The sequence below is a fragment of the Erpetoichthys calabaricus genome, chromosome 4, assembly GCF_900747795.2.
Source record: "Erpetoichthys calabaricus chromosome 4, fErpCal1.3, whole genome shotgun sequence".
NCBI lineage: Eukaryota > Metazoa > Chordata > Cladistia > Polypteriformes > Polypteridae > Erpetoichthys > Erpetoichthys calabaricus.
Window position 1 is genome coordinate 28,656,428 of NC_041397.2, and position 14,592 is coordinate 28,671,019.

The window sequence follows — 14,592 nt, forward strand, 5'->3', positions numbered from 1 at the left end:
AAGTATTCCCCCCACCGACCCACAACGTCCCGAGTCGAGGTCAGCAGCGCACCATCCCCACCATATACAGTGTTGACACTGCACTGCTTCCCCCTTCCTGAGACGCCGGATGGTGGACCAGAATCTCCTCGAAGCCGTCCGAAAGTCATTCTCCATGGCCTCCCCAAACTCCTCCCACGCCCGAGTTTTTGCCTCAGCAACCACCAAAGCCGCATTCCGCTTGGCCTGCCGGTACCTATCAGCTGCCTCCGGGGTCCCACAGGACAAAAGGGTCCTGTAGGACTCCTTCTTCAGCTTGACGGCATCCTTCACCGCCGGTGTCCACCCGCGGGTTCGGGGATTGCCGCCACGACAGGCACCGACCACCTTACGGCCACAGCTCCGGTCAGCTGCCTCAACAATAGAGGCACGGAACATGGCCCATTCGGACTCAATGTCCCCCCACCTCCCTCGGGATGTGGTCGAAGTTCTGCCGGAGGTGGGAGTTGAAGCTACTTCTGACAGGGGGCTCTGCCAGACGTTCCCAGCAGACCCTCACAACACGTTTGGGCCTACCACGCCTGACCGGCATCCTCCCCCACCATCGAAGCCAACTCACCACCAGGTGGTGATCAGTTGACAGCTCCGCCCCTCTCTTCACCCGAGTGTCCAAGACATGTGGCCGCAAGTCCGACGACACGACCACAAAGTCGATCATCGAACTGAGGCCTAGGGTGTCCTGGTGCCAAGTGCACATATGAACACCCCTATGCTTGAACATGGTGTTCGTTATGGACAATCCGTGACGAGCACAGAAGTCCAATAACAAAACACCGCTCGGGTTCAGATCAGGGGGGGCCATTCCTCCCAATCACGCCCTTCCAGGTCTCACTGTCATTGCCCACGTGAGCATTGAAGTCTCCCAGCAGAACGAGGGAGTCCCCAGAAGGTATGCCCTCTAGCACCCCCTCCAGGGACTCCAAAAAGGGTGGGTACTCCGAACTGCTGTTCGGTGCATACGCACAAACAACAGTTAGGACCCGTCCCCCCACCCGAAGGCGAAGGGAGGCTACCCTCTCATCCACCGGGGTAAACCCCAATGTACAGGCTCCAAGTTGGGGGGCAATAAGTATACCCACACCTGCTCGGCGCCTCTCACCGGGGGCAACTCCAGAGTGGTAGAGAGTCCAGCCCCTCTCAAGGAGATTGGTTCCAGAGTCCAAGCTGTGCGTCGAGGTGAGTCCGACTATATCTAGCCGGAACCTCTCAACTTCGCGCACTAGCTCAGGCTCCTTCCCCTTCAGAGAGGTGACATTCCACGTCCCAAGAGCCAGTTTCTGTAGCCGAGGATCGGACCGCCAAGGTCCCCCGACTTCGTCCACCACCCAACTCACACTGCACCCGACCTCCTTTGCCCCTCCCATAGGTGGTGTGCCCATGGGAAGATATCTACATATATATATACATATATCTACATATATATAAATATATATATATACATATACACATCCACATATCAACATATATATATACACATATATACACACACACACGCTTTATGGGTGATGATTGTTTTACTGTTTTTATCTTTATTTTATTTTATTGTAGAATCAACTCCTATCTGCGCACAGCAGGGCAGCCGTGGGCGGATGCGTATGGTGTATTCACTCCATGTTATCGTGCATTGCGCTGTCAGTGGTATTTTGATAAAAGAATTTGAACAACATATAAGAAGCGTATAAATTATTAAACAGTAAAACATTAACATTTAAGAAGTAAAGTTACATGAAGTACTACTGCAGTGCCTTCGGGTATACCTCATTTTTTGTTTGCCCATTACATGCTTAAATGTATACATTTTTTGGTGCACCTACCCGAGAACACGCGACATATAACCGAGCGTGGGAGAAGCATGGATTTTAAACACGCGTTGAGTTCATCTGCCGGTCTCCCTCGTAGAATAACTGGTAATGTTTGACTAAAATCTACAGCGAGTAAAACGACATTACCTCCTATTTTTTTTTTTACGATCTCTGAGATCTTGCTTTTTTCGGTTCAAGGCTTCATAAGCTGTTTTATGTTGTATGGTGTACTTATCCCAAACCATCATCTTTGAATGCTGCAAGACTTTCGCCTTGTATGTAGATTGGGGTAATTACATTCATTGCATTCCTAGTCTGAATCACAATCTGATTGTATGGGTGGTTACCTGGCACTGTAGGGTTGCCACCCGTCCTTTAAAATACGGAATCGTGCCGCGTTTGAGAAAGAAATTGCGCGTCCCGTTTTGAATCAATACTGGAAGGGATTTATCCCGTATTTTTTTTATCATTTTTTTTTTAAAGCAGCGTCTCATGCAAATCATCCCACACGCATTTTATGAAGATGCCTCCTTTCCTACTTTGGATTGGGTAATACTTGATGTCATCGTTAGTTTGATTGGTGTTTTTAACTGTCCAGTGAGGAGGGTGTGTCTTTTAAGTACAGTCTGCAAAGTGTTGGCACTGAGATGTGGCGTCAGCGCCATAGTTGAAGCCCCTAACGTTGCGGTCAGCAAGTCGGCTAACATCCGCCATGTGCCGTCTTTCAGTTGTGAGAAGCAGATCATAGAATGGTTGAAACTGTTGCCCCCTAACGTTGCGCCACGGCGTGTGGTTCGTTTATACCTCGTGTCTTGTCATTAAAACTTTTATCTCGCGAATATGTTATTGCAATCCGCAGCGGGAGCGTTTCTATAAACTTAATTTAAACTTACGTTTTACACCGTGCTTTGTTTCCCTTATGAACATGCTTGTATGCTTCACTCGCTCCTTTCTCAATTGTTTAATTAATTTTTTGCTCTTCGCTGTTTGCGGCTGTTCCTCCATTTCCCCCTACTTCGTTCTTTTATCTCGCGAATATGTTATTGCAATCCTTAACGGGAGCGTTTCAATAAACTGATTGAAAATAGTTTTGCATTTACCTTTTTAGTAAAAGGCGAGCTTTTAAGCCTGAGAAATCACCCCGTAAATGCACACGTTTAATTGGACATGTGTTAATATGTATGGTTACACAGTATTAAAAGACAGTGAACAACGTCAGTTACCTTTCTTCCCGCGTTTGATAAAAGGTGAGCTTTTAGATAGATAGATAGATAGATAGATAGATAGAAGCCTGAGAAATCACCTCGTAAATGCACACGTTTAATTGCACATGTGTTAATATGTATGCTTACACAGTATTAAAAGACAGTCAAAAATTAACGTCATTTACCTTCGTTCCCGCGTGTGACTCGTGCTGTAAATGTCTTCCTTGTTTTTAGTTCACGTGATTACGTAGGAGGCGTGATGACGCGATACGTAACTCCGCCTCCTCCATTACAGTGTATGGACAAAAAATATGTTCCAGTTATGACCATTACGCTTTGAATTTCGAAATGAAACCTGCCTAACTTTTGTAAGTAAGCTGTAAGGAATGAGCCTGCCAAATTTCAGCCTTCCACCTACACGGGAAGTTGGAGAATTAGTGATGAGTGAGTCAGTGAGTCAGTCAGTCAGTCAGTGAGGGCTTTGCCTTTTATTATTATAGATATATATATATATATATATATATATATATATATATATATATATATATATATATATATATATATATTCACGGCATTCATAGTCTGAATCACAATCTGATTGTATGGGTGGTTACCTACCAGGTAACGCTTGTGGTTGGCCAGCAAGTCAGCTAACATCTGCCACGGTGCCCTCAGTTGTGAGAAGCAGATCACAGAATGGTTGAAAATAGTTTACTGTCAAATAATGCAAAGAGTATGTGATACGTGTTTCGCCCTAATTCTGGGCTCATCAGGCGTACACACTCACTGCATATAGCCAAATTCCCGCGCTTCGCAGCGGTGAAGTATTGCTTTTAAATTTTAATTAAGAAGAAAAGAAAACCTTTTTAAATTGAGAGAAAATATACCAATAACAATTTGTTAAGGATCTGTTTTTTTGTGAAGCTGCCTTTACACAGCCTGTCCGCTGTTTTATAAACGAATGCCATATAAGGCCGTCCTTTCTCCTTGCTTAGCGGTTCTGTATTGTTTTATTGTTCGTTTATTACGATTGTTATAGTTATTGTGTAGGTATTTGAGACTCACTTTTCTGTTCAGGTACCCATTTCCTTTATGTAATCCGTGGATTCTCCGCTATTTTTTGTTCGTTTATTACAATTATAGTTATTTATTGATTCCCTTCTTTAGCTGACTGCCTGCTCATATAAGGCGCTCTGCTGTATTTTTGTGAAGCAGTCTTTACACAGCTTCTCTGCTGTTTTATAAACGAACGCCATATAAGGCCATCCTTTTTCCTTGCTTCGTTAAGGAAGCAGCCTTTTTATTTAATCCACGGGTTCTCTGCTGTTTTATTGTTCGTTTATTACGATTGTTATAGTTCTCTTTGTATACCACGTTGTCAGTTCAGCACTCCGGTTGTAATATGACCAAGTCGTGCAAGCTTACTGTTGAGAATGCAACGTATAGTTGTACAGGAGTTGCTCGCTTCTTATTGTTTCGCTGCCTTCTCAATTGTGTAATGAGTGATCACATGTGCTGCGTTCAGTCATGGTATTGCAAACGGCAGCGGGAGCGTTTCTATAAACTTAATTTAAACTTACTGTTTACACCGTGCGTTGTTTCCGCAGTAGCTGCACTTATGAATATGCTTGTATGCGTCACTCGCTCACTTCTTATTGTTTCACTGCCTTCTCAATTGTGTAATGAATGTTTTCTTCAGTGCTCTTTGGGGCTCTTCCTTGTTTTCTACGTACTGCGTTCACAGTCAGTTCACGTGATTACGTGGGAGGCGTGATGACGCGATACGCAACTCCGCCTCCCACGGCCAGCGAGCTGCAGTCCATTACAGTATATGGACGAAAAAGAGGTTCCAGTTATGACCGTTACGCTTTGAATTTCGAAATGAAACCTGCCTAACTTTTGTAAGTAAGCTGTAAGGAATGAGCCTGCCAAATTTCAGCCTTCCACCTACACGGGAAGTTGGAGAATTAGTGATGAGTCAGTCAGTCAGTCAGTGAGTCAGTGAGGGCTTTGCCTTTTATTAGTATAGATGATTATGTGAACAATTCTTTAAATAGTTATATACCAATATTTACCAGTTTGAAGTATATTCTTGTACTTCACTTTCACCTGTTCCCATGTTCTCCTTGTGCTCACATTTGATCTGGAATTATGACATATTAAATAATAATTAATCTGACACATAGGAAATTAAACGCTGCATTCAGTAAGTACAATGCACACTACTTAGTGTTTAATTTGTCGGCCACTTTTTGCCAGCCGTCTTTTCTGGTCTGGGCTGCTTTTGCAGTGTTACCCCTTGTGCATATTAAATCTTGAAATTCTTCATGTCCTTCGAATAAAAGGTCCTGCTCCGCTTGTGTGAAAAAAAAATGCACCCGTTCTTTCGTCATTTTGTTACAGCCTATCAAAGACTTGCTGATCATGTTTTCTAGACTCAATATATATGGGCTTTTCAATCAACGCATTCATCTCTCTATCTATCTATCTCGGATGATTGGATCCAGCTAGACTAATCTACTACACGGCTGTGTTTGAAAAACCGACCTATCCCGGATGAGTGTCACTGACATTAACTTATCCAAGATAAGGCACCTGATCTCAGATGATTTAAGCAACATACGAAAAATACCCCCCTGTTCTATTGTTGTTGAATGACTGTAAAAAATTTAACTACATTTTTCTGATTTCTTGCATTCTTGTCCATTGGACATTATACGGGGATGGTCCCCAACTCTTTTTTTTTTTTTGTGGTTTTGGAGTATTATTTTTCCACACAGTCTGGCTTCCCCACTGGTCATAGTATAAAAACAGCACTAAACCCATATTATAAACAACATTATAATATCCTCTGATGAAGAAAACTACAAAGTAATTATGTTTTTAGATTTAAGCGTATGACACCATTGACCATTTTATTTTATTACACAGGCTGGAAAAATTACAATGGAATCACAGAGCCTGTTCTTGCCTGGTTTAGTTCTTATTTATCAAATCGATTCCAGTATGTACTTAAATGTGCTGACAGTGCTATATCATTATAGTCAAAAGTTAAATATGGTGTCCTGCAGGCTCAGCACTGAGGCATTTACTGTTTTCACTTTACATACATACTATCATTAGAAAACATTCATTTTCACTTATATGCAGATGACAATTACTCCTTTCTTTTAGACCAAATGACGTTTCTTTGATGCTTAATTAATTGTGTCATCGGGTTAAAGTAGTGGATGAATGAGAAATAATTATCTGTGAATACAGAAAAAATATAAATGTTAGTTATTGGAGGGAATGATGCTAATCGCAACAACATTCTGTCAGTCTTTAAATAATTTGAAATCACCATTAGTTTTACTGAATCAGCACAGAATTTTGGTGTTATCTTTGACGCTAGCATGTCATTTAAATGCACACTATAAAGCTATCCAAATTGTGTTTTTTACTTATTACAAATTCTGGATTTTTTTTCTAAGTACGCAGCATACTGTGAAAATAATTCATGCATTTGTTTTTAGTAGGATTGACTACTGCAATGCGTTATTCACTGGCTGTTCAAATCATTCTTCATGCATCTTTGAGTTAATTCAAAATACTGCTGCAAGAATTATTAGAAGAACCATAAAATATGAACACATAACTCCAGTTCTCAAGTCCTTACACTGGCACCCAGTTAAGTTTAAGGCTGATTTCACATAGAAACTCACATATAATTTATATTCTAATATATAAAGCTTTAAATGGCTAAGGCCCTGCTTACTTATCTGATCTCATCCTTACTTACAAATTAATGTGCACATTGTGAATTCAAGATGCCAGCCTGCTTGTGATTCCAAGGATCAATGAAGTAGTAGTGGGAGGTTGAGTTTTTAGTTTATAGGACCCTCAAGCTGATGGAATGGTTTTCTGTCATTTTTGGCTTCAGTTTCGTTTCACTTTATATCTCCTTTTTTTGTTTTGTTTTGTTTTACGTGCATCACCCAGTTTTTGTGTAAAAGTTTATCTGCCATTTAGCTGACAGAACAGTTTTCCTGCTTTTGGAAAAGTCATCTGATATGTTGGGAGCATTATAATCATTGCATGGAAAGATTCATTCATCAGATTGGATGGCCAGCTCAGGCTTCTCTACAGAATGAACAGCAGGATGTAGGCGGCCAGGGTCTTCCGGATTGTGACTGTGTTTGACTCTTTGTTTGTCTTTCTCTTTTACAATTTTTATTTCCTCCATTGTCAACTGGTCATAGTTCATCAATTAATTAAAGGACAGATATTGTTGGTTTTCATTGATGTTAAATAGCTTCTGCTATTTTCTGTGTTTGTTATCAAATATGTATCTTTATATGTACTAATTCTGTATTTGGTAATTAGTATAATCTATACTTGCATTTTACCTGAGAGTTTCTTCACAGATCTCTGCGTCTGAATTCAGTGAAGAGCGCAATACAAAAAATAGTTGTATTGTATTGTATTGTATTGTGGGCGGCACGGTGGCGCAGTGGGTAGCGCTGCTGCCTCGCAGTTGGGAGATCTGGGGACCTGGGTTCGCTTCCCGGGTCCTCCCTGCGTGGAGTTTGCATGTTCTCCCCGTGTGCGTGGGTTTCCTCCGGGCGCTCCGGTTTCCTCCCACAGTCCAAAGACATGCAGGTTAGGTGGATTGGCGATTCTAAATTGGCCCTAGTGTGTGCTTGGTGTGTGGGTGTGTTTGTGTGTGTCCTGCGGTGGGTTGGCACCCTGCCCAGGATTGTTTCCTGTCTTGTGCCCTGTGTTGGCTGGGATTGGCTCCAGCAGACCCCTGTGTTCGGATTCAGCGGGTTGGAAAATGGATGTATTGTATTGTATTGCATTGAAACATTACATTGCTAAAACAGTAAATAGTCCTGCTGCATCCTGTTGTTTGGGGTTGCAAGGCACAGCTTTTAAATAAAATCAAAAAGACCTTCTTGCCTTTCACTCCTTTATTCTTGTGTCTTTTATGCTTTGCTGTCTAACTCTGAATCCTCATATCTGTTCTTCTCCATCCACTCTCTTACACCTCCTCCTCCTTCCTTTCTTCTTCTTTGTTCTTGTCAAATCCTATTCCCACCAACTTCTTCTTCTTCTCTCTCTGTCTCCTAGGTGTGCACCTCCTGCCCCTCTATGCATCTCCCTAACAAACAGCTGGCAGCTAGCATCCTTAAGTTTAATTACACAATGTCAAACTGAAGACAAAAGAGCTGCCCAAATAGATGAGAAAAGGAGCTATCAATAGACAAAACCGGTGAGATAAATAAATAAAATTTCAAAGACACAGAGAATCCCAAGGAGCTTTGTTTAGTTCAATTATCGGCAAACAGAGGACACATAAAACTACCCAGAATCTTCAAAGACTGAGTCATCTCCCAAAATTCTGCTACCAGGCATAAAGAGAAGAGATTAAAATCCAAAAACCGTTCTTAAGGATTTTCAGCGGTGTCACAACAAAGATCTGAGAAAGTCAGTTAATAATTGGTCAGACACTCCAGGAAACTGGGCTGTATGGTAGACTGGTGAGGAGGAAGCCATACTTAATAAAAGCTCATGTCAATTCCCACCTTGAATTTACAAAAGTACAGTGGAGTAGGAAAGCATTCAGACCATTTCACTTTTTTTACCTTTATTGTGTTGTAGATTTAAATAGGTAAATTTGTCATTTTTGCTCATTAAGTTACACTTAATAACCCATAATGACAAAGTGAAAAAAAGTGTTTTCAGAAAGGTTTGAAAATTTCTTAATTGTTCTGTGGGTCAGCTCCTCACTACCAGTTGCATCCAGGAGCCTCTTAAACCAGTTACTGTTGATAATGTACCAGAGGAATGAGCCAGCAATTGAGACACTCACTAAAAGCAGGGGGTGGGGGAACAAGTGCCTTTATTAAAGCCAGCAATATAAAAATAGTGCACAAAAAGTGCAGTGCTCTTTTGAAGAAATAAAATAATCGCTAAAAAACAGGTGACAATCTGTGAGATTAATGAAATTAGTGAAATCAAAATTAAAAATGAGAGTAAGCCAACAATCATCAGGTCCTTCATACTCTATCAGACGTAGCCCAGCACAACAACCTCTTCATTCCCTCACCTTACCCATTGCTCAATCAGCTGGCAGAGACACAAGCAACCGCGGGTCATCACTTTCCAAACCCGTTTTTATCTGCCTTGAGAGGCTTCGGCCAGACCACTCGGGGTCGGTTGTCCTCACGTCTTTCCAATTGCTCCCCTGGCATACCTCAGATCTCTGGAGTAGGATGCCATCTCGATCGCACCACTCCTCACCAATATTCAGTGGAGACAATCCATCCCTAGAGCACCCGATGCTTCACTCCTTCTCAGAGCTCACACCCATGTCCTTCACTGCACTGGCCTGCTGTCTCATCCTTCCTCTTCCTCCGATGCTCTGCTCATGAATCTGTTCTTTCATTTATTTCTTTATTTTCTTTCCTTTTTCCTTTCCAATTCTCCTTTTTTCTTGTGCTGGCTTTCCCTTATATGCCCCCGTGGGCGCAGTGCCTCAGTCGCACAGTGCAGAAAGCCAATGAAGCAATTGAGGCAGATCGCAGTGTCATGTGCAGGTGTGTCTCGTCCCAGTTACCTCACCAACCTCCAGCAGCTGTGTGAGCCCCCATGGAGATCGAACTGGCCAGTCAGTTATTTATTTATTTTATATTTAAAAATGGGTCATTAAAATGATAAGCAGCAGACCTCACAAGTCTCTAATTCATGAAAGTATGCTGTCCCTTGTTGTGGACAGATCCATCCTGTTTGCTTTCATTCTCCTTGAGATGTTTATAGAACTTGAATGGAGTCCACCTGTGGCAAATTGAACCGATTCAACATCATTTATAAAGGGACACACCTGTGTATATAAGGTCTCACAATTCATAGTACATGTCAGGACAGAAACGAAACAATGGAGTCCATAGAGCTTTCTGTAGACGGCCACAATCAAAATGTGGCGAGGCATTGATCAGGGCAAGGATATAAAGCCATTTCTAAAGCTTTGAATGTTCCCAGAAGCACAGTGGCCTCATAAATTGTGAAATGGAAGAAGTCCTGAACCATTAGGATTCTTAATAGAGTTGGCCATCGGGCCATGCTAAATAACCAGGAAAGAAGTGTCTTGGTCAGGGAGGTAACCAAGTACCCGATGGTCATTCTAACAGAGTTTCTGAAGTCCTCTGCTAGGATGTTAGAAACTGTCAGAGTGATGACCATCTCAGCATCACTCCTTCAATGAGATGTTTATGGTAGAGTGGCTAGATGGGAAGCCACTCTTGAGTAAAATGCCGTAGTACACGTTAAAGGAGAAAAAAAAGTTCTCTTGTCTGATGAGGCAAAAATTGAACTACAAGCACCATATTTGGTGAAGACCAGGCACTAGATCATCACCAACCTAATACCATCCACTATAGTGAAGCATGGTGTTCAGCATCATGCTGTGGGGTCCTTCTCACTGGCAGAGACAGGGAGACTGGACAGAATTGAAGGAAGGATGAATTCAGTCAAATACAAAATCTGCATCAGTACAGCGTGAACACTAGACATACGTACCTTTCCTTCTGTGACTATGTTGACATAATGGTATGTACATGTTTATGTTACATGTAATAACATTTTTTGTTGTTGAAAAAAAAATTCAATGCATCTGTCTCATTTATCCCATGAGTAAACATCACATGCTAAATAGCTTTCTTTTTATGTAAATTCAAGCACTTGTTCTTTTTTAATAACAGAAAGTGTGCATTTACACTGAAGCACCAGAAGCCACTAATGGCATACCTGTTCGCTTAGACAGAGCAACAGAACTAAACCATTTGTGACCCTTCAAATGAAAAATACCCCAATCTAAAACTTGTTAGTCGTTTGTTATACTTGTCTATATGTACTTGAAATGCCAGTGACAAGCCCACCTCTGGCCATCAGTGTGGACTGTCCATAACTGAACACCAACTAGGGAGATCACTGAGGATGCTACACATAGGAAAAGCTGTGGGACCAGATGGAGTTAATCTTCCAGTTCTTGCATTGCTCCTATTCCAAAGAAGACAAGTGCCTCTTCACTTAATGACTACAGACCATTGGCACTTACATCTCACATCATGAAGACCTTTGAGAGATTGGTGCTGGACTATAGGAGTCCTCTTATGGTGGACCACCTGGAACCACTGCAGTTTGGCTATCAGACAAAGATTGGAATGGATGATGGAATTATCTATCTGCTCCACAAGGCTTATTCTCACCTGGACAAATCTGGCAGCACAGTGAGGGTTATGTTTGTTGATTTATCCAGTGCCTTCAATACCATCTGGCCATTCTTGTTAAGGGGTAAATTCAGAGATATGCAGATGGGTGATCCTTTGGTGTTCTGGATAATGGACCATCAGTCAGACAGACCACAGTTTGTGAGACTCAAGGACTGTATGAGGAACACTGGAGCACCACAAGGAACAGGCCTGTCTGCTTTTCTCTTCACTCTGTACACCTCACACCATAAATGTAAAGCCAGGTCATGCTACTTGCAGAAATTCTTAGATGATTCTGCACTGAATTGTGTGTATCAATAAGGGGGATGAAATGGATGAGGGGAGTCAGGTTGAAAAGTTAATTTCTTGGTCCAAAGAGAATTGTCTGCAACTTAACATCAGCAAAACCACTGAACTGGTTATTGACTTTATCACATCAAAGAGTCTCTATGTCTGGTCAGGGAGTGGAGGTGGACCACTCTTACAGGTACTTGGGGGTCTGCATTAATGACAAGTTGGACTGGTCTCGGAACATGGAGCAGCTATAAAGGGCAGTGCAGGCTCCTTTTTTTTCTCAGGAGACCACGTTCCTTTAATGTTGGAAGTGACATACTTCACATCTGCTATAACGTTTTGATGGCCAGTGTGATTTTCTACACTGTGGTGTACTGGGCTGATAACATCACTTCAAGAGAGACCCACCCACATCAACAAGCTAATTAAAAGGGCAGGCTTAGTTATAGGATGCATTCTGGACCCCATGGAGGTTGTAGCAAAGGTGAGAATTAAAACAAAACAGAGTGCCATTATGAACAATGCTACACATCCTCTCTCTAACACACTAACATTGAGGAATTTCAGACAATGAATTATTCAGCAGAAATGGATCAAAAAAACACTACGGGGGCTCATTCATACCAACAGCAATACACCAGTATAATACCTCACTGTGACGGTGACTTCCAAGTCAATACTTTTGTTTCTTTTGAATTTTCTAACATAATAGTCATTCCAATGTGTGTTCAGACCAAGTTTATGTGTGTGTTTATTTATTTACTTTTCTATCTACCATATATACTCACGTATAAGTTGGGTCTTGAAAACCGGAAAATCGATCATAAAATCAGACCCCGACTTATGTGCCCGTTCAAAAATGTGACACTTAGTTTTTTTTTTTTTACATCTTCTTGCCTCCTCCCAATCTCACATCAGTTTCACAGAAGCATTGAATTTTGTTGCAGCAGCAAAGTTACCAATTTGTTTTGCTACTTCAACGACATTTAATTTAAAACCAGCTTCATATTTTCTTGTGATCGAACGCTCCATTGTAGATAAGGGATGCTCTTACGATAAAGGTGTATGAGGGTGTGAGATACAAAAAAAACACAAAACAGTGCAAACGTTGCTTCGGAATAGTTTGGGTATTACCGTGTGGTCACGTAGGCTCAATAGAGAGAAAGAGAGAGAGAGGTTAGGAGCACACACCTGATATAGTGCATTGCCGCACCACTTAGAAAAAAAAGGCAGTGTGCTCCGTGGCTACCCTCTCAAGTGAGCATTAGCATGTCGTAATCTCTTGGACCAATAGCGTTTAGTTTTCCGCATTCAACTTATATGACAGACATTATAAAATACCAGAAATTATACGGTAAAATCAAGTCCCGACTTATCCGTGGGAGAACTTATTGTGAGTATATATGGCATTTATTAATTTAAAGTGCTCAAGTACAATGTCAAATTACCCCTGGGGACAAATAAATATCTATCTATCTATCTATCTATCTATCTATCTATCTATCTATCTATCTATCTATCTATCTATCTATCTATCTATCTATCTATCTATTATCTATCTATCTATCTATCTATCTATCTATCTATCTATCTATCTATCTATGCGATGTAAAATGAACAAAAGTCACGGGGTTAATTCTAACACTATTACACGAAAACTGTATACTACACTAAGCTAAATTCAGTGGTCCTAATGAGTTTTGGAAATTTGCTCTGAAATTTCTTTTTGTTAAATGAAACTCTAGCTTGAAAATTTTATAATTACTGATACATTCATCCATCCATTTTCCAACCCGCTGAATCCGAACACAGGGTCGCAGGGGTCTGCTGGAGCCAATCCCAGCCAACACAGGGCACAAGGCAGGAACCAATCCTGGGCGGGGTGCCAACCCACCGCAGGACACACACAAACACACACCAAGGCCAATTTAGAATCGCCAATCCACCTAACCAGCATGTCTTTGGACTGTGGGAGGAAATCCACGCAGACACGGGGAGAACATGCAAACTCCATGCAGGGAGGACCCCGGGAAGCGAACCCAGGTCTCCTAACTGCGAGGCAGCAGTGCTACCCACTGCGCCACCGTGCCCACCCATTACTGATACATCCAGGTATATATTTTGGATTTTTTTCTTGTTTCATGCAGTATTTAGTTTTATTTATTTTTTTTACTGTAGTGTCCATCACTATAGATATGCTTCACAGTGCTTTTCAAATACAGATAAACCAATTTATAGCACAGACAGAAAGGACTATAAAATAATATTTGAACAAACAGATAAAGCAGAAACTCCAATGGACAAGAGAAAGGGAAAGCTTCTTCTATATTTGTCTCATGCATGGCTATCTTGAAAAGTACAAGATGGCTAAACTGCATTAACATTTGTAGTACAAACAAACTGTGGATAAATGATCAGACAAAGTCTATGGTTATATATCAAAAGGTAAAAAACAAAGCAATGCAGTTTGTGTGCGAATCAATTTAACTGTTGGTTGCCAGAGCCTGTAGACTGTAAGACATGTCTACCCACACTGGACCCACTTAGTTTTGAAATATGGAACAAAACCTATGAGACCACTCAGAAAGCACACTACCTGGCAATGAAACTGGAGTCAGAGTGCTGCAAGGAAGAAATTCGGACCTCATTCCACCCATAGTAACTTTTTGGTTGTTAATTTTGGGATCTAATTAAGCTTCCGTTGTGGGGTACAAACCCAGTTTATATTTAGGTTAGGCTGTCTGACAGAAAAAAAGAGAAAACAAAAATTCTTGTCCACAGGTTAGTGTTAATACCCTTTAGTGCAATATGATTAAAGTCTGAGGTGGAGTGTATTATCAGGATATTATTGTCATATGACATACAAAGTTGGAATGTCATTGTATTGTGACAAGTTTGACTCTGTAAACATATAAACCTATACGAGGTCCTGTTCTGTGGTCAGAAGCAACAACTTAATGACAATGGGTGACAATGAAATGCAGGAAACAGAGGACTCAA

General features: G+C 41.4%; 1 protein-coding gene across 1 annotated transcript in view; it reads right to left on the reverse strand.

Moving 5' to 3' along the window:
• Positions 1-14,592, reverse strand: part of LOC114649910 (uncharacterized) — a 625,678-nt gene that overhangs the window by 223,886 nt on the left and 387,200 nt on the right. The gene's annotated exons all lie outside the window — the stretch shown is intronic.